This window comes from Adiantum capillus-veneris, chromosome 4 (assembly GCF_014529385.1).
Source record: "Adiantum capillus-veneris isolate H3 chromosome 4, ASM1452938v2, whole genome shotgun sequence".
Classification (NCBI taxonomy): Eukaryota; Viridiplantae; Streptophyta; class Polypodiopsida; order Polypodiales; family Pteridaceae; genus Adiantum; species Adiantum capillus-veneris.
In genome coordinates, this window is record NC_140934.1 from 104,547,484 (window position 1) to 104,571,190 (window position 23,707).

Sequence of the window (23,707 nt, forward strand, 5' to 3'; positions counted from 1 at the left end):
AAAAACAAGCCTTGCCAGGGTTTGTATGCATTCTATGCAGTGTATGGAGGTAACAAGTTGTGATTGCACATCAATCAAGGTCCGAATCAATGAGATATGGCATGTTGAAGTTGTTGCCAGTTAGAAGCGGTGTGGGTAGCAGATAAACTTTTTCTGTTTTGATTTAAATGCATCAGTTGAGGTGCTTGAAAATTTCAAAAAATGGTGATGCTTACAGAAGAAGAATCCAACAATATGAGCTTTTAGGAGGATTTGGGGGTTTGGTGATTGGAGCACAAAGCAACAGTTGGCGGGCAGCGGAAGTTGGAACAAAAATTGGTTTTTTTGAGGGTTTTTTTGTGAAGACTTCTTCAAGGCCTTAGAGGGAGATGGCTTTGGTGCCGCCACGTGGCCAACCCATCAACCCATATGCAAGCTAGGGCGAGAATGGCACCATATATAAAGTGCAGCATGGGAGACATTTGAGCAACACAATGGGAGGTGTGAGCTCTGAGCTATGGCCTCCTGGGTGGGGGCGCTGCGCACTGGCACAGGTGGTGGATATCGGCGCTTTTGTGGGTGGAGTAGATGATGGTGGCAATGGTGATGGCCTATTGTCAGTGGCTATTAACGATGTCGACGATTGTATTTGGCATGATGATGTGGTGCCTAGTTTAGTGTTTGGTTACACGCCTTCATAGGGCAATCTCTTTTATGACGATAAAGTGGTGAGCACTGACGACACCGTCAATGCCCCACTTAAGAGGGTGATCACATATATATACTTGGGGGCCAAGCAAAGCCTCTCCTAAGAGGGTGGCCTATGCGTGGCTTGGAGATGAAGGAAGCCGAGAATAGCAAGGGCGGCCTCACATGCATGCAAGGTCCTAAGAAACAAAAAAAAGGATGCACATGCCCGATAGGGGGCCTAAATTTTGTCAAGCAACTATCACATAGATACCATATTTAGGTCCAGAAGCAAGTTGTTATAACTAGCTAGTCTTGAAAGTTATTTGAAGACTTATAGCTGTTGAAAATGCTATTAGTGAACCAATTTTTTTGTACATAGTTATATGGTAGCTTTTGAAAAGGCATTACTAGCTATATTAACTATCTTATATATGTCACAGTTATGTCCTATAAGCAAATTGCTATAAATAATTAGTATTTTTAGCTATTCAACAACTATCACTACCCTATAACTATCTGATAATTGATAAGTAGTTATGACATAGTTGTCACTTATTTAAGTGCTAGAAGCTAGTAGCTATTAAAAGCTAGTATATGTTGCTATTGCACAACTATCACCTTTGTTGTTTGATAGCTATTACACAACTATCATTGTCTAATAGTTATTAAATAGCTAGCAAAAAACTCATCAAATATTCATATGCTGAGCAGCTCCTAATAACTATTAAAACTCTTGGAATAACTGGTAATATCTTGTAATATTCATATGTTAAGAAGCTAGTAGCTATTAGTAGCTACTAACAACTATTGAATGTCTGGTAGAATCTATCAGATAGCTACTAGGCTCCTATCTAACCTTTATAACTATTTGTCACATCTCCCCCCCACCCACCCCCCCACCCACCCATATTACACCTATCCATTTGCTATGTAGTATGTATCTACCGGATCTCTAACAACTTTGTCAAAGATATATTTGAGGTACTTATTGGGTAGCTAGCTAGTAGCTACCTAATAAAGGGCCACTACCACAAAAATTTTGTTCAACACATCATGGTATTTTGTAGCTTTTGGCGTCGCCGACCGCGGTCTAATTTCATCATAACTAGGAATTTACACTTTCAAATCAAAAACTAAGCATAGGCGGGATATTCGGGCATCATTGCCAAGCATTTAGATGCATTCTGGGTCGAAAACGATTAGGTAAAAAATCCACTGCTGTTAATAATCACGATTTTGGCACTTGACCTAAAGTGGGGTTTGAGACCATTAGCATGTGTGCTTAGGTCTTATAAACATGTCTTAGAAGTTTCATTATGTTTGGATGTCATCTGATGTTGTAACGAATGTGATTTGTTTGCCGATGAGCGATTGGCTTTTGGTGATTTCAGTCACTTGAGTGTAGCTTGAGTTAGATGCGAGTTGTTAGTTGTTTTCTGAGAGATTGACAACCTCTTGTAGTCTCTATGCACTAGTTGATTCAACTTTATCCCATGGATTGACAATTTAATCGTGGTTCTCGCTAATATTGCAATAAGATAGGATGGTGAGGTTAGACATGCGTCCCACATTTGGCACCGCTGCGGGGGATCGAAGAGACCTAAAATAGGGAAAACACGAGCGTCTTGTGTAGTTGTCCATTAACTTCCTCTAGGTTCACCTAGAGTCAAAAACTTTCTTTTAGAAACCGCATAGCTTAATATTGTCGTCTTTTGCTGTGTAGAGGTAGCTTGGAAGTAATCGTACTTGCTGAGTGCCTTTAGGATTGTAGGATTGTAGATTTAGATTAGGATTTGGAGAATGATTGAAAGGCGAGACAAGTCCTAAGATCAATGCTCAAGAAACCATAAAAAACAAGAAAACAAGTGTTTGTGGACACTTTCCACAACCCAATTGCACTAGAACCTAGGAGTAGGGTAAGTAGAATCCGAGTTGAAATCTCAGAACATTGCTCACTCCAAACGAATCATCTGTGAGTTGTTTATGTGAAGAAGTAGATTTTCAGCTCTACGGCTTGAAACAACACTAAAATCATTGAACCGGCTGGAGATTATGCTCATAAAAGTTGCCTGAACGAGTGGGTAAGCTTAAGGATGGATTTGAGGTAAATTTTCAAAAGTTTGCAAAAACTCAGATTATTTACTTTTTCTTTATATTTTAGGCCAAATTAAGTTTTGACTTGATTCATAGGCTCAAAATAGATCATGGAAAGACTGTCCAGTGAAAAAGTTCAAAAAAGTGTCAGTTTTGGGCCTAAAGTTAATAATCACGATTTTTAACTTTCAGCTCAGATTTGATCAAGGTTCATACCATTGACTCATTGCATGTGTATGAACAACTTTTGTAAAGGCACAAAAGATTTGGATCACCAAACTGGCAAAAAACTGGGTAAAAACTAACGTTTGTACTGACTTTTTGAGCCGAGTGTAAATTGGGAAAAAAATTGTCCAGACTTGATGAAATTTGATTCATAGGCTTATATTGATGTGATAAACCTGTGTACATGATCACCTGACCAAAAAGATGCAAAAAGTTGCCATTTGGTAAATAATCGCGATTATTTACATCTACCCCATTTTTCAACTTTTTTGACTAAGTTAGCATACCACTAGTTTTACCATGTTCTAATAAGCATACAAACCAAATTTGATAAGATTTAGATAATTGGATTGAAAATTGTGACCAAATTTGCAAAGTCAGTCTTCGGACAGAAAACTGATGACCATTTGACCAAAAATTATCCAAACTTGATGAAACTTGGCTAGAGACCTTAAGTTGAGTTCCTTAACAGATCTGTGTCAAGATTGGGACAAAAATTTGTAAAAATTTGGCTGGAGTAAATAATCGCGATTATTTACATCTGCTCCAAAAATTGACAATCTTGCATACTTGGACATACCACAAGGTCAAGCATAGCAAGTAGATCTCACTAATCAATTTTGGTGAAATTTGGATCACAAAAGTGAGACTTAAGCCAGATTCTTGAAATCAGAGTCTGCGGACACGAAACACTTGATAAACTAAAATAAATCTTGTCCAAATTAAGTTTTCACTTAACTCACAGACTTAAAACAGGTCATAAAAAGACTGTCTAGTGAAAAAGTTGAAAAATTTGTTCATTTTAGGTCAAAAGTAAATAATCATGAGTATTTACTTTTGACTCAAAACTGATCAAGGTTGATACCAGAGGCTCTATGCATCATTGCAAATACCTTCTGTGAAGGCTCATAGAGTTTGGATCACAAAACAGGCCAAAAACTTGACAAAAACTGAAATCTATACTGATTGTCGAGAAATTGAGTCTGACTTTATGAATCTTGTTCAATTTAAGTTTTAACTTGACTCAAAGGCTCAAAATAGATCATAAAAAGACTGTCCACTGAAAAGGTTGAAAAAAGTTTTCATTTAGGTCAAAAGTAAATAATCGTGATTATTTACTTTTAGCTCAAAAATGACTAAGGTTGATACCATAGACTCTAAGCATGATTGCAAACATCTTTTGTGAAGGCTCATGAAGTTTGGATCATAAAACATACCAAAACCTTGATAAAAAGTGAAATCTGTACTGAATGAACTTGAGTGTGACTTGGTAAATCTTGTTCAAATTCAGTGAAATTTGACTCATAGGCTTATATTGATGTGTTAAACAAGTGTGTTTGCTCAGTTGACCAACATTATGCAAAACATTATCAAAAGTAAATAATATTAATTTAAGTAAAAATAAAAATAAAAAATCTATGTAGTAAATAATTGCGATTATTTACATTTCGCTCTAGAATTGAGAAATTTTGCACAATTGAGAATACCACAGGGTCAAGCACTCAAGTAGACTCCACAAATCAAATTTGGTAAAATTTGGATCACAAAATTTGGACTTAAGCCAAATTCTTGGAATCAGAGTCTACGGACACTAAATAGTTGATAACTTGGATATATCTTGATCAAATTCAACCAAACTTGTCCACAGACCACAACAAGGTAATTACTTGGCAAAACAAGCCTAAAAAGTGTAGAAATTGAGAAAAGTAAATAATCGAGATTATTTACTTTTGAGCCCCAGAAACAAGATTTTGGACTTTCGAGCTTGTATAGTGTTAGAACAACATAATACAAGGCCACTGGCCAAGTTTGAGTTCCATCATATCAAAACTAATACATGATAACTCAGTTTTCAAGTTGCAGATTAGTCCTTTAGCTCCTTGCAAGGATAGAATTTGGAAATCTCAATTGCTGACTCACTTAGCTCAGGTTGAAGAACCAAGTTGTAGACAAAGAATTGGGAGCTTTACAAGAGCTGAATTCAAGTCAAGTGGAAAAAACAGATAACAATCTAATCTGCAGGTTAGGTTATTCAAGGTCTAGATTTTCATAATTTCAAAGGCTGCAATCAATTCTGACACTTTTGAGGTAGAGTTAATCAACTCTTGTGAATCTAAGAGAAATCAACTGCCAAAAGTACTCTGGAAAAAGCAGTCTTATCAAACTCGAGCATGAAACTTTTTGCTAATCAATACCAAAATCTCCTTGGAGATAGTTTTTGCAGAACCACTCGACATGGACTCATCTCGAGCTAAGAGTTCAAGTACAGTAGAGCAAGCCAGTAGCAGTGGCCGTAACACAGGTACAAGTGCAACAGAGCAGATTTTACAACTATATGGCTACAATGGAGATAAAGTCTTATATGCAGATTCACAAGGCCATAGACATCTAATGAGCAGCAAAAGCAGCACAAGAGCCAAGTTCTTATTGATAAGAATAAAGCCAAATTTAGAGAACTCCCAAATTTTCACAGACTTCATTGGAGCTAGGTATTGCAAGCTCAAAGATGAAGTGCAGATAGAAATTCAGATAGTCAACCCAAGTGTTTATCCAGAAATCTTCACAAGCCACCAAAACATACAGTTAGTGCATATGCAATTAGGGTCATTGTACATGGACTACAGTGGTCAGATCTATAATCGAGAACCAGAAAGATCCAACAAATCAACCAATTGAAGCCAATCTACTTGGAGAACCGAGCCAAAGATGGTACAAAGGTCAAGATGGAGCATTCTACAACTTGATTCTTAGTGTTTTAAAAGAAGATGCCGACAACTTGGCCAACATAGAAGCAAAAACTTCTCAACTAGAGCTTGACATGACAGAACCTAATGAAATACCACCAGTCATGGCGTATTGCCCAGATTGTGGACGAAAAAGTGGACATTTTTCTAAAGATTGTCCAAGAAACCCAAACAACAAGGACACATCAACCGCCAAGCAAGGTATAGAGCAAATTGGAAATGCAAATCTTGATGTAAGTACATTTAACTCGTCACTTCTAATGCAATCATATGATTCTGCATTACCATTAGAAGCACAATTCAAAACACTGCAAGTTCAAAATGAGCATAAAGATGCACAGGCACCTGAAAAGCTTAAAATTGATTCTTTGAATAACAAATTCTTGCATGAATTTAGTAAAGGTGTCGAGATATCACCAAAGGGTGAAAAGGCTGTTAGGTTTGCAAATGATTGTCCATCCACTACCACAAATGTGCAATCATTCACGAGTCTAAGGGACACATCAAACAGAATGATGTTAGCTTTGTATGATACACATAATTCATGTGCACACTATGTAGACCAAAAAGGAAAACTGTACAAAAAGGATCAACCTGTGTTTGAACGGCCCACATACCAGCTCATAGAAGTGCATCCAATGATAGATCAGTAAGGATGGTTCATTTCACAGGAAAGAATATATTATAGGCTATCCTCTCTAGAGCTTAAGGATATTACCCGAATGAACCCAAAAATCTGTTCAGAGCCAAATTCTCCTCCATTAGAAATCAAGCTTCGATGTTGTGACCAAACAAGCATATACTTTGACCAAAATAGTCGTAGATATAGACAAGAGTCTAGCATCTATGATGCTTTGGGTCTTGAAACCACAGAAGCTCATATCATAGGAGACCCACGAGATAGACAATATCAGGGTAAAGATTATGCTATCTACAGCTTGACTTGGGGAATAATTTCTCATGTTTCACGGAGATACATAGGAAACTATACAGAAGGCTTACAGATGCCAAACATCAACAGTGCTACCCAAAGTGTGCCTTCACAATCCCAAAAGGTGAGACTCAACCAGAGCCAAATAGTTTTGAGCTCTCACAATGAAGCAGGCTATAGTGATCACCATAGGAAGGGAGGAGCTACAAATTCATCAAGCTTAGCTCTAGTACCAGAAAATGCTACACCAATTAGAAGCCCAAGAACTTCTAGCCAACAGACCCCTTCAAAGCAAAAACCATTGGAAGATCATATGGTTGTTGGAGGTTTTCTATTGACCTAGAAACCATCAAAATCTGCAGAAAAATTTCTTCTATGAAGATCATCAGGGACAAAAGTTTCAGTTGATCTCCACGAGTCGAAGTCAAAAGCCAAAAGATCCCATAGTGTTCAAACAGTTGCATGAGACCAAGCTCGCATATGCATATCGAGATGCAAATGGCAATGACTCTCAGCAGGTTCATGACCTTGTACAAGCCCCTACAGATGCTAAACCTGAAGTCAAGGACTATCTGAAGATGATGCAAAGCCTCAAGCTGCCAGAACAGATTACAAAAAAGTCAAAATCAATGAGAACTAAAGTCCAAAAGGCTACACAAAGGTCACCACCAAAATCTCCTCTGAAGAACAGATTCTGCCAAACAGTACAATGGACCTATTAAGGTCAAAGGTTACTTAAATGCAGGAGGACAATGCTCAAAAATTGCAAAAAAGTGCAGTATCACAGTCATACAAGTCAACATCAACATAAGCAGGTGATCAAAGCAAAGCAAATGTAGAAAAGTTCAACCCAAGGACACCGCCACCACAAAAGCACTCAATACAAAAAGAAATTCTGAGAAGATCAAGTGCAACATTGTTGGTGAAAATGAAGAAAAGCTGTAAGGAGAAGTAAAGCTAGATTTTCAACTAAACAAAAAACTCATGTCTTTTCGTACTTGGAAAAGATGTGGACAACCACAATTGGAAGATGCTCCTAAATTTGTGAGCATATCTGGAGACAAACGAGCAGAATGCTCGGGAATTATTTCCACCACTATTGAAGTAAGTTCACAGAGCATCACTACTTAATTCCATGTGATCACAACAAAAGATATGCCAGAAGACATCATAATGGGAATGCCAATGGCCGAAAAGATGTTAGAGATACAGATTCAAACATGACGGAGTCATCTCAGACATCAAAGAATGAAGACCAAGACAAGTCACCTACGGACGATAGCAAAAAGTCCTCAAGCACCGTTAAAATGGAGACTTATATCAAAGCAAATCTTATTGAAGATGATTCATCTCGATCAATCAGAACTTCAGAAGAGCTTAAGGCAATAAGAAGTACAGATCAAACATAATAAAGAGCAACCATGATAGCTATTGAGCAGAGAATGCCACCAAAGCTAGAAGTAAAGAAGAACAAGGTTTCAGACAACCAGGAAGCAATAAGAAGTCCAAATATCAATCACTCATTGCCAGCTAAATCAACTGATGCAAGTCAGAGTGGAATAAAAAATCTCAAGTCACCCTCCATAGAGACACATTTAGATCAAGATGAGACCATGAAAAAAGCAAAACAAATACAAAGATCTTCAATAGAACCAACAATGAGAATAGCTATAGTTCTCAGCAGTATAAAAGGAGCAAGTGTCAGATGCAAAGGATCCTCCAGATCACTCCATGCAAACATGATAGCAAAACAATGCGAGGTTTTCATACAAGTAAAAAAGAAATGGTTGCTACCCTTGGAATCCAAAATGATGAAGAGTAGGTGAAGTTTCATGTGAAGCCTACAAAGGAAATGCTTGCATATGTCATCCTTGGACATCAGCGGTGTTAGACCAACACGAGGCCTACAAAGAAGATAAAATGCTAATACTCTCTTCTCCAAGAGGTAGCCAGCAACAATTACAGATACCGTTACGCTAGATTCAGAGTTGCAGGAGTCACCAGAATCAAAGACAAATCGTGCAGACAAAGGTAAAGCTAAAGTGGAAGTTCCACCGATTAACAAAAAGGTGTGAAAGCATATGCCTCTACATCAAAGAACCCTCATGGCTCAGCTTCTTCAAGCAAGTTAGGCTTTCAAAACTTCAAGTCAATTGCTGACCCAACTGAAACCTCAATGGAGACACCCAAAAAAGCAACGGTATATCAACCAAAGAACTCAAGAAAGCAAAGAAAAGATAAGCAAGTGTTCGTTCCGAGCGGTTTAGTCAAAGTCAATGATCCGATTTGGGTGAAAGACTGGAAATCAACACAGAAAGACAAACACATGGGATGGATAGCATCACACCGGAGCTTAAAGGAACATGAGTACTATGAAGGTAACAGACAGATATGGGTGCCAAAATCGCAGGTTAGGGCATATGAAGTAACTTCAAGTCCATCCCAAGAAAGAAGGCCCACAAGGTATCAACCTCGACAATATCCTAGAATACCTAAGAAGCGGGTATACAACAGAACAACATCGAAAGAGGCTAAATTCTACCACAACTTTCAAGAGGATACGAAAAAAGACAGATCTCAAACAGTCTTCCCCTTGGACAAGGATTTTACACAAGGTATACAAAGATTTGGCTACCAGTCAACCACAAGCCAACTGCAACTACATCAGACCATGAAGATCTCAAGAGCTCAACAAGACCTAGACCTCAACAAAGTCAACAAAGGAGATACAAAGGTCATCAAGAGATTTGGATTCTTAAGTCTTCCAATGCTCCTAGTCAAAAGCCAGATGCCAATAGCCAACACAGGCCTACAACAACATCAAAGACTCCTATCAACAGGCCTACTTGGATAATCAAACGGATAATGGAGTCTTCACAGTCAAAGAAGGACAACCCAACCAACAAAAATGCAGATTCAAAGATGATAAAACAGGTATGGCAAAAGAAACCTTCAATGCCAACTTGGTCCTTCACTAATCCTCTTTTTGAGGATTCAAGCTTACTTTTACCTGAAGAAATGTTTGTAGTAAGCAGAAGAATGTGAATATTCAAGTTTCTAGGGTGCAAAAAACATTCTTTGGCATAGTCAGAGTCGGGCTGCTGAGCCATAAAATGAGCAAAGCATTAGTCCCAAAGCTTCAAGTCATATTAAACTCTGTGCTAAGAGTCATAGTTATTAGGCCTACGCTCAAGCTGGAAGAGTTGAGCATATCTAAAGTAATGTTGCTTATGCTGGATGAGATGAGCATAAGAGTTGAAGTCTATTAACTTAAAAGTGGTGGAGTGTTGTAGAGTCCAACATTCACGTGTAGTGCACAATAAGATGAGAGCACATATCCTCGTCAACGAAAACCATTCTTAAAGGGGTGCCAGCTTGTAAAGCCATGCCATATGCTTTTATAGCTACACCATCTTTTGAATTTCCCCTCAAAATCTTTCTTGCACAGCATATTGTTTTCCATGTATTTTTGTGTATGCATGAATAGCACGTCCCATCATTGGACATATGCATTAGACACGCTTCCACCTATGCACCTTGAGTGGACTACAACAGGAAACAAATGTTGCATCATGCTACCCTTTAGTATTTGCTATCTCTTTATTTCCATATCTATCAGCAAATAATTCTTTAAGTACTTAATTAATATTTCCTATGCTAATAAATACTCCAATAATGCGTGTATCCCAAAGGCACTTTTTTTCCCAATGGGTTTTTTCCCTTTGGTCATCCAGGTATTAGACCCTAATTTAGAACCTCATCATTCTATGTCCCTTGTACATACTTTTCGTAAATAAATAGAAGCCTCCTCATTATACTATTACAATGGACAAATTCAACATCATCTCTCACATCAGACATATTCGGACCAATGAAGATATTGTAGCAATTTGAACGTCATCAACAAATTCAAAGACAAACATAAACGATCAGCCCATCAACAACCAATCAAAACCTTCCACAGCCTCCACGGACACTTTTCAACAGTGCCCGAGGACGAGCACTAAAATCGAAAGGGGGGAATGCTAACTGAGCCGACGTGAGTTAACAAGAGCTGCTAAAGATCAAAGCCTTATGAATGCACATCGAAGATGAATATGAAGAAGCAGTGAAGATTGGAGTTCCACACTTTTCACATTTTTCCAAAATGGCCATGTATTGTAATTTCCCGATTTATTTAGCCATTGTGATAATTGTAACATGTTACGAGCTCAATAAGAGTTCCAAGATGTAGAGCATAGGTCACTTAGTGTACTTGGATTGCAGATACAATAAGTGTGGAGCCTCAAAGGTCTTGGGCACCAGACATTACACATTTTAGACCATGGAGAAGGTATAAAAGCCAACTTTGTAAAGATTTTATTAAGTTTTTGGATAATGAAATACACAGCATGAGCTAACGGTGCTCACTCCTCTCCTTTTCACGTTCCTACTCCCTCCTCGGTTGTCACATTGCAATCGCATTTGTTGCATTGTAATCGCAGGTACGAGCTCTACGCATTGACGTAAACACATCACGGTATTCCGTAGCTTTTGGCGTCGCTGACCCGCGCACGAAATAACATCGGGATTCCAGAAGTATGTACTTAAGATAGATCTAAAACAATACCCAAATCCCACCATAAGTAGCAAACCCCATTATTCATATAATGAGACAAAGCTAGGAAAAGAAAATTTACTAAGCCCAAAACGAACCAATAGAAAGAGTTTACAACAAAGAAAACGTATTAATAACAATTATCGAAAGTAAGGCTAAGATAACCAACCTTCAAAAGGAAAATACCAACAAGCAACACAGTGGCTAGGAAAGCTCCAGAGATTCTATAAAAAATAGGAAGGGTCGAAGTAAGCTACGGCGCGGCCTATGACCCGCGGCCTAATTTCACATAACTAGAAATTTACACTTTCAAATTAAAAAATAAGCATAGGTGGGGTATTGGGGGATCATTACTAAGCATTTAGATGCATTCTGGGTCGAAAACGGTTAGGTCAAAAATCCACTGTTGTTAATAATTGCGATTTTGGCACTTGACCTAAAGTGGGGTTTGAGACCATAAGCATGTGTGCTTAGGTCTTATCAACATGTCCTACAAGTTTCATTATGTTTGGATGTTATCTGATGCTGTAACGGATGTGATTTGTTTGCCGAAGAGCGATTGGCTTTTGGTGATTTCAGTCACTTGAGTGTAGCTTGAGTTAGATGCGAGTTGTTAGTTGTTTTTTGAGAGATTAACAACCTCTTGTAGCCTCTATGCACTAGTCGAGTCAGCTTCGTCCCATGGATTGACAATTGAATTGTGGTTCTCGCTAATATTGCAATAAGATAGGATGGTGAGGTTAGACATGCATCCCACAACTACAAAATAATATAGTTTTTGACACACGCTATTTTGCGGTCTAATTTTGAGGTCTTTTTCACAATTTGACATCTCAATAAACTGAGGACATTGAGATAGGGCATCGAGACTCATGGATCGTCTTGCATAGCACTTTGAACAGTTTTCTTGTTCTATCTAGTATGGTAATAGTTTTCTCGTCTATTTTTATAAGAATATATTTCTGAAATTCAAGAGAGGGCCTATGATCAAACATGCCAAAGATGGGGATATATGACTTCATTTGTACATAAATAAGTCAAATTGGTAGATTTCTAGCTAATGAATGACTAATGTTGTGACCAAATTTGAAAAAAAAAAAGGCTTGCAACAATGATAGGTTCAAGTAAATAAGAGTTGTATTGCAATTTTAATATAAACAAAAGCTCAAATTGACAAGCAAGAAACAAATGCTTAGATCTAGAGTTGATAAGGATTCTGGCTAAAAGAATTCATGAAGATCGGAGGGCTCAACCTATTTAGCACAACTAGTCGACAAAGGCTAGTTAGAGTTGATAAGCGATTGTTGCAAATTGGTTGTGAGATATCCAAATGGTAATCAAGTTCGTAAGTGTAGAAATGCATAGTTAGAGATCTCCAAAGGAGGTTTATACCCAAACCATGTCCCCAAATGACAAGTCCTACCCTCATTAGGGGTACCTCTTGGAACCATACATATATATATATATATATATATATAGAATATAAGGGTGTCAAACTCACCACTAAACAAAGGTTTTACGAGAATATCAAAGGGGATGAAACTAAGGATATTGCCTTATGGTAGAAGTTGCTATTACCACCACAAACCCTTGCTTAACACTTTAAGTAGACCCAATACCACCAACGAATAGCCTACAAGAGCTAGTTGTGTTAATGATATAATAAACAATATTTATTATACAAAATGTAAATTTAATTTTGTCATTAATGACTATTGCACTTGGTTATTTTAAGAAATTAATATTTGCATTTGCCCTCCTACCTACATGATACTTGAAAAGAAAACAACACAAAGTTGACACACGTGTACGTGAAAAAGAAACACACACACACACAGGGGGAGAAAGAGGGGTTTGGTTTTTTTTTTTGTGGGGGGTGGGGGGGGGGGTAGAGAGCAATAGTCGTAATTGATTAAGTGGTTTTACATTGAAGTGTTTGTATATGTTTATGGTTATGAAGTGTGCCTCTTGAATATGTACAAGTGAGCATAGACATTATTTTTGAAGATAAGTGTCTCTACAGCCTTAAGCCATAAGTTTGGAGGGTACCTACCTTCTTACACATTAAAAGCTAGCATCATTTGATGACAAATGGTAAATAAAATTTCAAATTAAAGAAAGTAAAATATTTTATATATGAATCTTAAATTAAGCATTTTTTCACACACTTTTTAAAAAATCTAAAATCGAACATATCTAGACCTTTGAAACACAAATTGAAGCTTTAATTGAACGTTAGATCTCCCACATCTTTTATCTTTGAGGATTGAAAAGCATGCAATCCTTTTGGTTGGAGTGGATAAGATATCACATGGCATGCACATGGAGTCACACAAGGACACTATGGCACTTAGATCAAGCAGGGAATCAACTCCAAGGGCTAAAATCCTTAGAACTTGACAAAATGGGTAGCGTAGAACCTCTAGGCGGACCGCATAGCTTTACTTGAATAAATTAGCAAGCTTCGTCAAGTTTTCAAGCTAGGGGATTACACAGGGACAACTTCTAGCAAAGCCTTTGTTTGCCAAAACCTATATAAAAAGGCTTAGAGACCTCACTCACACACACATAATGTTGGGCATATTCTAGCGTAAAGGGGCCATAAAGAACTGGGTACCTCTATAGGGACCCATTGCCCCCCAATGCTATCACGCACTTGCTCTAGATGAGGGAAAGCAAGCCTTTAATCCTATGTTCAACATAGTTGAAAGTAAATCATGTATGTCAAATCCTAGTTCGAGCCTTGCTAGTTGTGATGGCATTGAATACCCCCTTGAGTGGGTTCGCTTTGGTGGTCAATTTTGTTACACACAAAAATTTCACTACTTTTGCGCATAACTTGTTAATTTCCATTTGCAATGGTGCTTTTACTACGCATAGCTATTGCAATTTTCTCTAAATCGCACCCCTTCAATTGATGTAGAGTGAAGTATATTGCACGCAATTGTTTCACTCACCTTAGGTGACACTAACTTGGCCCCTTTACTTTACTACACTTGAGTCGTATAGTTCTCTCAAGGGAAGTGCTGCATCCACAAACCACTTTGGAATTAATATCTCGAGTAGATTATGAGGTAAGTGCAATAATGCAAATTTTTCTTAAACACTCATGTGTGATTAAACTTAATTGGATAATTAAAAAATAATATTTACTCTCTTGGTATATGTAATCCATTATTTAAACAATATGCATAATTACATTTAAGAAAAGGACTCATGAGCTTAAATTGACTTTGCAATCTCCTGGGTCTAGTCTATCCATTTGAATAGACTTGAGTCTTTGTCAACGTGAATGATGCGGAGGAGCACTACGAGCCACTTGTCGTGTGCCTCACTTCCTGTTTTTTTTGTCTTTTCGGGTCGCCAGCTGCCAACTGCGTGGATCAGCTTTATAAAATGCTCCAAATATGCTGCTGCTTACGGACAGCTCCCTTGCTCTCTCTCTCTCTCTCTCTCTCTCTCTCTCTCTCTCTCTCTCTCTCTCTCTCTCTCTCTCTCTCTCTCTCTCTCTCTCTCTCTCTCTCTCTCTCTCTCTCTCTCTCTCTCTCTCTCTCTCTCTCTCTCTCCCCCCAACTCCCCCAACTCCCCCAACTCAGCTACGGTGAATACACAAGATATTCTAACTGCATTGCTGGTGCTCGCCTTCTGCGGCCAGCTACGATTAGCGGTAGCAGCTGCCGATGAGGGCAGCAATGGATGCGGCAAGGCAGGAGCGCCGGCGGTGGTGAGCTATTACCTGCAGCAGGAGCTCGGGCAGAACGAGCTGATGATGGTGCCGGCGGCGCGGCCCGCAGTGAACGGGACGGCGACACGATTTGGGTTGGAGATAGTGTACGAGTTTGTGATGACGACGACGGCGGATGCTGGGTCGGAAGTGATGGGGTACGTTAGGGGAACGATCGTGGGGGTGAACAACACTACGGCCGGCACCGTCTTCTTTACGACCAACGTGGTGCACTACGAGTATGGTGGCGTGAGTGCACCTTCAGCCAGCACGGTGAGGCCGTCTTCTCTCGGCCGCCCTGGGAGTACGCCATTGTGGGCGGCACCGGCGCCTTCCGACGGGCGCAGGGCTATAACATTAGCACCTTTGTGTTTGCCACCCCCACCCCCACCCCCTCTGGTTCCCGCCGCATCGTCACCCATTACGACGCTCACCTCTGCACCACCCGTTGCACTTGCAGCCCCTAAAGCCCCCCCCCCCCGCCCCTTCTTTCACACTAACACGAGAATTAGCTCCATGCTCGCTCTCCCTCATCACCAAACATCAATGGCTCAAACATCACAACCAAGAATTAGCTCCATGTTCTCTTCCCCTCGTTACCAAGCATAAATGGCTTGAATATTACAAATTTATGCTTGAATATTACAACAGATTAATTACTTCTAGAAAGGACTCACACACACACACAAAGAGCGACAGATGTACTATTCACACTCCATCAACCTCACCCCGGGAGGTATCAATTCTTTACACTTTTCAACATCTACATTCTTCCTAAGACGTGAGCAATTACATTAAAATCTCTCTCTCTCTCTCTCTCTCTCTCTCTCTCTCTCTCTCTCTCTCTCTCTCTCTCTCTCTCTCTCTCTCTCTCTCTCCCCTTACTGTGGATAGATCTACATGATCTCTTGGAATTGTTTCCAGGATGATAAAACTTCTCTTCTTCTGCTTGTGATCATATTTTTGAAATATTATGTACAAAGTTGTAGAACTAAGATATTTCGTTGTCAAACAGAACTAGACACCCACCACATGTATATGGTAACATGACTTGCATGGGGTTATGAACACATAGGTTGGTGTTTTAATAAGTTGTTTACTCACTAATCTAAAAGTTTTTTTGCGCCGAGACTCTATCCCATGAGTCTTCTGTGTATTCTAAGTATGCTAACTGTGGGTGCAACTAAACTCCAAGCATGGGAATTATGTTTTAGGAATGATTCGTGGTTCATGATTGAGGTTAAAGTTTTCCTTATGGTCATGTTCACCAGATGTGGCTCTTGGATTTATTTATTTTTGGATATGGTTGTGCTATCAAAATATTGCTTTTTTTTTTTGCAACCATATGTTGTACCGCATTTGTTCTGCTGAATTTGTTATGATGGGATGGTAATGCATCACCCAAAGAGGAATGGGATGCTCACCCATGCGATGTGTTTGATCAATTCATGGTTTGGATTGTGATTAATGGTTTTGGTTTCTTTGCCGTAGCCAAGGTGTGACAATATGAGCTATGGGAGCCATATAGAGGGTATATGATCCATGCTAAGGATAACAACCCAGCATGATTGCTTGTCTTGGAAAGAACTATTTGATGCATACTATGGTTACAAAAAGGGGACTCATGTTTATGTTGATACTTATGTTGATATGCATCATCATTGTGGATAACCACCTAGCAATCCACATTGCACAACAATAAAGGGGAGGTCTATGGGGACCGGCTCTATTGTGGTTGTGAAGGAGGGATTGGCTAAGGTAGGATTTTTCAGATGGACTTGCACTGTTAGTTGGTCAAAAAGATCTGTGGCAAGTTTGTACGATTGAGCTCATGTATAAGGGGTCTAATCTGGCACCTGGTGTGATCACCAAAGAGGCATGACGCCTAGACCTATTTGGTTGGCTTTTCATCCTACCACCAATAGATACTTGGAATCCTTTCAAAGGTCAAGCTCATGGATGAGGGCAAAGCAAGAGTCTAGACATGGCAGCCAAGGGACTCCAAACGAGTCGCGTGGCTTTAGCTACTATATGAGCCTATTTTTGGTGTTGGCAGCGTACTTTTAACCTTGCTATTGATGCAATTGCCAAGGTGGTAGACTTTTGGGTTTTGTCATGCTTCCTGGAAATAGTACCTTTCCCCATTACCTCCTTTTGGGGCTCTTATTGGTACCTATCCAAAGTCACCTAGGACTTTTGTTTAAGTAGTCGCAAAGATAGTTGGGACACCCATGATTTGAATTTTTTTATGAGATCCCCATGCTCACCAAAAGGTGATTCTTCTCCCAATGATGAACGTGCGTTTAATCTTGCTATTGATGTGACTACCAAGGCGGTAGACTTTTGAGTTTTGTCCTGCTTCCTTACAATAGTACCTTTCCCTGTTACCTCGTTTTGGGGCTCTTATTGGTACCTATCCAAAGTCACCTAAGACTTTTGTTTAAGTAGTCACAAAGATAGTTGGGACACCCACCATTCGAGTTTTTGTATGAGAGCCCCATGCTCACCAGAAGGTGATTCTTCTCTCAACGATGAGTGATGTCATGTCGCTCCGCTTCCACGATATGAAACAAAGTTGAAAGAAAAAGATCTTACTTGATTGAAGTCTATATGTTAATTGTGCAATGATGAGACGTGATGAAATATGCCAGAATATCAATACATGTGTGCAAGCCTAAATGCAGGGATTTGATGCCTACAGATGAGGGTTTTATGGGAAATGCCTCTTAAAGCATGCTAGGCAAGTTGGGTAGTTAAAGAACATGTGCTTAGTGGTAGAAAGGAAAGCGGATAAGAGACTAAACGTACTGCATGAGGAGGGGCAAAATTTTATATTATGTAATTTTTTACAAAACTCATTTTTTGAGAACACAAGGTGCAATGGACTAGGACAATGCCATTTTGAGCATTTTTGCGTCTCATGCACATATACCAATTATGCACCAATTGGGAGATATCAATTTTTTTGTACTTTGTTGTTTTTCAAGTGAGTTGTAGGAAGAAATAGGGAAAGAGGAAGGAAGAAGAGGAAGGAAAGGAAAACGGAGGCTTATTCTTCTTCTTGGATGAGCTCTTTTTCTGTCTCTCAAAATTTGTGTAAGGGAAGCGATCTGAAGAGAAGAGAAGGATTGGAATTAAGAGTAGACAAAGGGCAGTCACCTATTCAAGGACGTGGGCAAAGGAAGGGTGAGCTTGACATCAGAGACATTGGTTGATGTTTGAGGTAAGCACCAATCTACGTTCACTGAGGGGCTCGAGTGTATGCGGATACGAGGGCATGCACATGATTTTGAGAAGACCCAAATATCATGATTGATTGGAAGCCAAGTAGTGGTTCTGATTGATTATCAGTGTTGGAGATTATGTTTTAAGGATTTACCCAAATTTTTTGAACATCGTGGTGATTAGTATAGGTGAATTTGACCATAATATGTACAATTTGTTTCAGGCTCATTAAATTTGGTGTTGGATTGGACTCTTGTTGCATGTTTCTCATTATGTGCTGCTATTAATCTTATAATATTTATTGAATCTATGTTACCTCTTATGCATTGGCCTCTAATGGCACTCGTACTGTCATCTTAACCTCATATTAACTCTTCGATATCTCTTGCTACACCATATATACTTATTTTTGTTTCTACTTCTCTCCTCTCTCAACTCTCTCACAGTCAGAAGACCGACGCTTTTTCGGTCAACCCCAAAGAACCGGGCACTCTGACATCTTTGGTGAACCCACTGCAAATCTGACTGGGGTGAGAGGTGCATATGGAGACTTAGAATCTATAATGAATTTTATGGTGGAGTTAACCTCCAAAGGGTTTGATGCAAATTTGACAATTCGAGATTTTTCAAAGATGGATATCTACTTGAAGTTAAAGCTATGAAGAGAAAAGTGTAGATAGATAATGTGGTGGAGATGGCACTTGATGCCACATATGAATATTGCAGTGTTTTCCAAGGACATGATCCAAAAGGTTTCCTTGCATGCTATGAAGCGGAGGTGAAGAGTCAATGCGTTCCAAAAGATCGGTTGATTGCAGCTTTTGAAAGTTCCTAGTTCATAGATCAAACTTAGGAGCTAGCGAAAGCATATCCCACACAATGGGACTATTTTGTAGATGGTTTCATTCATGGAAGTGCCAGGATTATAGACATGGGAATGAAGCAAATCATCGGGAAGAGCCTAGTTACTTTTAGTAATGGTGATGGGGATCAGCTGTAGTTACTTAGCTACGATAAATTTTGGGAACAAATTTCTGCAAGAAGTAAAGCTAAAGCAGATCCAGCTTTGGAACTAGCACATTTAGTCCTGGAGGATCATGTTTTAGGCAATTTAACACAAATGGATAATGAGTTTGATGTTGAAATTGAAATTGATGGAATTTTTTCAAAGATTGCTTGCATGGTAGTTACCTGCATTGTTGGCTCCAGTGGATTATGAGATTATGTTGTAAGTGTTTCACATGCTAGTGACCTTTGCATGGATCTCCAGGACCTCAAGATGAGCCTTTACAGGGTCTTCATGGATCTTTCAGCAACATGGAAGCATGTGAGACCAAGTAGAAAAACTTGATTGTTGAAGATGATTGCGTAGATAAAACTATGTATACGCTAATGGATGAAGTATAAGAAATTGTGGAGATAACACAAGGTGTCCATGGGAATACAAATGAATTTATCTTTATTACTGATAGTATGTTTATAGGTGTTGATGCCATAGAGCAAAAAGAGGATGCCATTATTAATGGTTGATTGGCACGGTTTGATGGACATGAACATAGTAGTGTAAAAGGGCATTTTGACGTATATACCATTCAAAGGGGGTGCACGAAGAACCTCCACAAGTGCAGGATATCCAAGGAGTTCTCCCTTGTATGCTTGTTCATGAGTTTCAAGAGGAAGAAATTTCTAGCTCTTTGATAGATGATGAAGACTTATAGGGCTCTACGAGTTCAATAGAGGGTGTTGCGAATGAAGATTCACATGTTGAAGTTGCTTTTCATGATCAAGATGGAATCCCAAGAAATGATGTCTCTAATAGAGGTACATATTGTTCAAAGGTTTGTGATGATGCTAAACCATCATGGGTATTACAAGGGGTGCATAGTTTTCTTCATCTTGTAGGATGATGTACTGGCTATGGTTGGGTTTGCATGCTCTTTCTTCTAATGTTGACATGAGTAATGTTATGGATGCCAGTAAAAGTGAGTCAAAGCTCTTTGTGTGCTTATTGGTAATGCGCTAAAGTTGCCAAAATTTAATGGGATGTGGATGTTGCACTATGTTTCAGGTGAAGTCCTAGTCTATTGCGGGGCTCCTTGGTGCTATGTGCTCTCAATGGTATTTGATCCACGAGATTCTAAAGATCTTGAAAAGCAGTTTCAATATGGATGGGTGCTTTTGGGTATACATTATGGTTGCTTATTGATTAATCCAAGCATATGAGGCTTGTACCAGGGTTCTTTGATGTTGGTTGAGATAGGTAATCCATGGTCATGTGGATTTTATGAAGCTCCAGTGTTTGGAAAACATGTTCTTGCTCCATTTGATCCATGTGAAGATGCCTATAGGATATGGCAGGTCATCTCCATGTGCTTTAAAGTAGGGGACTCATTGGGTGAAGGGACTGAATGCTTGGTTAGCTACAATTTGTTGAGCTTTTCTGTATGATCCTGAAGGACTCATGAAGCCGAAGACTATTACAATCCAATTGGCACATGTCGAAAGATGTGCAAGTTCAGAGGGGGTGGATGTCGTGTCGCTCCACTTCCACAGTACGAAACAAAGTTAAAAGAAAAAGATCTTCCTCGATTCTGTAAAAAACTTACAAAATCCGGTTTCAATGAAGAGTTTTCTTACTTTGTTTTTTTCCCAGGAGAGGTGTAGGAAGAAACATGAGATTTGAATTAAGAGCAGACAAAGGGCGGTTACATGTTCAAGGACTTGGACAAAGGAAGGGTGAGCTCGGACATTGGCCAATGTTTGAGGTAAGCCTCAATCTACGTTCACTGAGGGGCTCGAGTGTCTGTGGCTATGAGGGCTAGACGTGCATGACCCCAGCATCATGATTGATTGGTAGCCAAGTAGCTATTTTTGATTGATTGTCAGTGCTAGAGGTTTTGTTTAAGGATTTATTTAAAGTTGTTGAATATCTTGGTGATTATTATAGGTCAATCAACACATCGTGTACAAATTTTTTCAAGTTTATTAAATTCGGTGTTGGATTGGGCTCCTATGGTATGTTTCTTATTATGGGTTGCTCTTAATCTTATGATATTTATTGAATCTATGTTATCTCGTATAAATTAGCCTCAAACGGCACACATATTTATTGAATCTCTGTTATCTCCTATAAATTAGCCTCTAATACCACGCGTGCTCTCATATTAACTCTTCAATATCTCCTGCTATACCATATATGCTTGTTTTTCTTTTTGCTTTTTGCCTCCCTCAACTCTCTCATAGCTAGAAGCACAAGGCTTTCCCAATCAACCCCAGAGAATCGCGCACTACGACAACAAGGGATGGATCAAGTGCTCAATAGAGTACTCATGGCTGCCCAACCAATGCTTTATATGTTTTCAAAGAAGCCTCGTTTGTAGTGTGGCACATGACGGAAGTGTCATGATTCGCTCGTATCAAAGTGAGACTGTCTCTGTCCATAGTAGGAGCACGTGGATGGTTGGACCGGTTGATCCCACACAAGATCCGATGCTCTTACAAAATCATTTTTGAATTAAAGCTATGATGTACTTATTTTTTATAGCATGAATTCATGGTTCATGCTTGTCTCATTTAGTTACGCATTGAAATTCTCTCATGTGTTCTCTTGTCTCCATCTCTCTCTCTCTCTCTCTCTCTCTCTCTCTCTCTCTCTCTCTCTCTCTCTCTCTCAAAAAACGCAGCCGTTTTTTGACCTAGTAGACAGCAGTCCACTCTTTTGATCATAACTTCTTCATCCGAAGTCCGATTTGGGTGATCTATAGCGTCAATCGAAGAGCACGAAGTCCTCTACGCATTGATGTAAAGACATAAATTTTCGGAGTTATGGAAGGCATTTCTGTAGCAACATTTCCAAAGTGAACAGGTTCAACAAAATTGATTCTCATCTCCTATTTTACATACAATGTCTTCCGGCACTCGCAAGGGTTATTCTTCCTTAACAAGGTCCACAACCATTGTGGAAAATGATCCAAAATCTCCTAAGTGTGGAGATAGCAACACAACCACCCAACCAACGACATCGGAAACCATGATCATGGCGTGCTTGGTATCATTGCAAGAGACCGTAAACAAACAAGGCGAAGACTTACGAGCACTTGCAATGGAGAATGGCACACTAAGGGTACTTGTGGTTGAGAATGAGAATCTCAAGAGGACACTTGAGATGCAAACAACACGTTTGATGCAACTTGAAGAGGAAGTCAAGGAATGTAAACGCTCTCTTGTGGACTTGAATGCTTTGAAGGAGAGGATGAGCAAAGTAGAGCATGACCATGTATTGAAAGAGGAGAAATTTGACACTATGAGCCGGGATGTATGCGACATGAAAAATGTATGCACAAACAAGTCTTGGACTGATGTATGTGGTAGCAATGTGGTTTCTAATTCCTCACTCATGCAAGCTATGGTTCAAACAAAGAATGTTGAAAATGTGGATGTGGAGGAGTTGAAGGAACGGGAGCGACGTTCCAAGAACATTGTTATTCGTGGAATTCCCGAAGAGAAGTTAGAAACACCTCCTTCTCTTGCCATTGTTATTGAAGATTTCTTCAAAACCCACTTTGGCATGTCCGGAGTTATGGTCTATGGAGCACATAGAGTGGGGAAGCAAGGAGCTCCTCGCTCGGGAGAACGGCCAATTGTATGCACCATGCCGGATGAGACCAAGCGAAAGATTATCCTTGATAATAGTTGGATCTATTTGAGGGATACAAAATGTTTTGTATGTGAAGATCGCACTATTAAGCAACAAAATATGCGTCACAAGGCATATGAGGAAAAGAATAATAAAAACAAGGAGATCTCTCATGAAGAAAATGTGCCCAAGGAAGAGGCAAGTCTCTCAAGCAAATAGGGATGCGTGACCTATGAGACCGAGTTACAATTGAAAATATGCTTTTGGAATTGTAATGGATACCCATGGAATGCGGGGGTTGGCATTGATGAACTAACAAGCAAAGCCGATGTTGTACTTCTTGTTGAAACTTGGGAGCATGATACACAAAGGATTAATGGCTTGGAGGATTACAATGTACATTCATTGATGTGGTCAAAGAATCTCAAGCAACGAAGAGAACAAGGAGGGTTAGCATGTATGGTTAAGAAAGGATTGGAAGATTTTGTATCAATTGTGAAAGATGACAAGTACAAACGTTATGTATGGCTTAAAATTATGACACCAAAAAGAGCACCCATTTTTGTAGCCGGTTGCTACATTCCTCATCATGATTCTCCCTTTTATGCTTGCATGGATAGAGATCAACCATTTTCTGATTTGGAAGAGTACATTGCTTATTTCAAAGGTGAAGGTGATGTTATTGTATTTGGGAATAAGAATGCTCTCACAAAAACATTGCAACATGATACTCAACAATTTGATATGCCATACATTTCAAGGGAGTTGGAGGAAGTTCACTTGTATGATCGTACTTCAATGGATGAGAAAGAGCCGGATCACTATGGAAAGTTACTTTTACACATGTGTAATAGCACGGGTA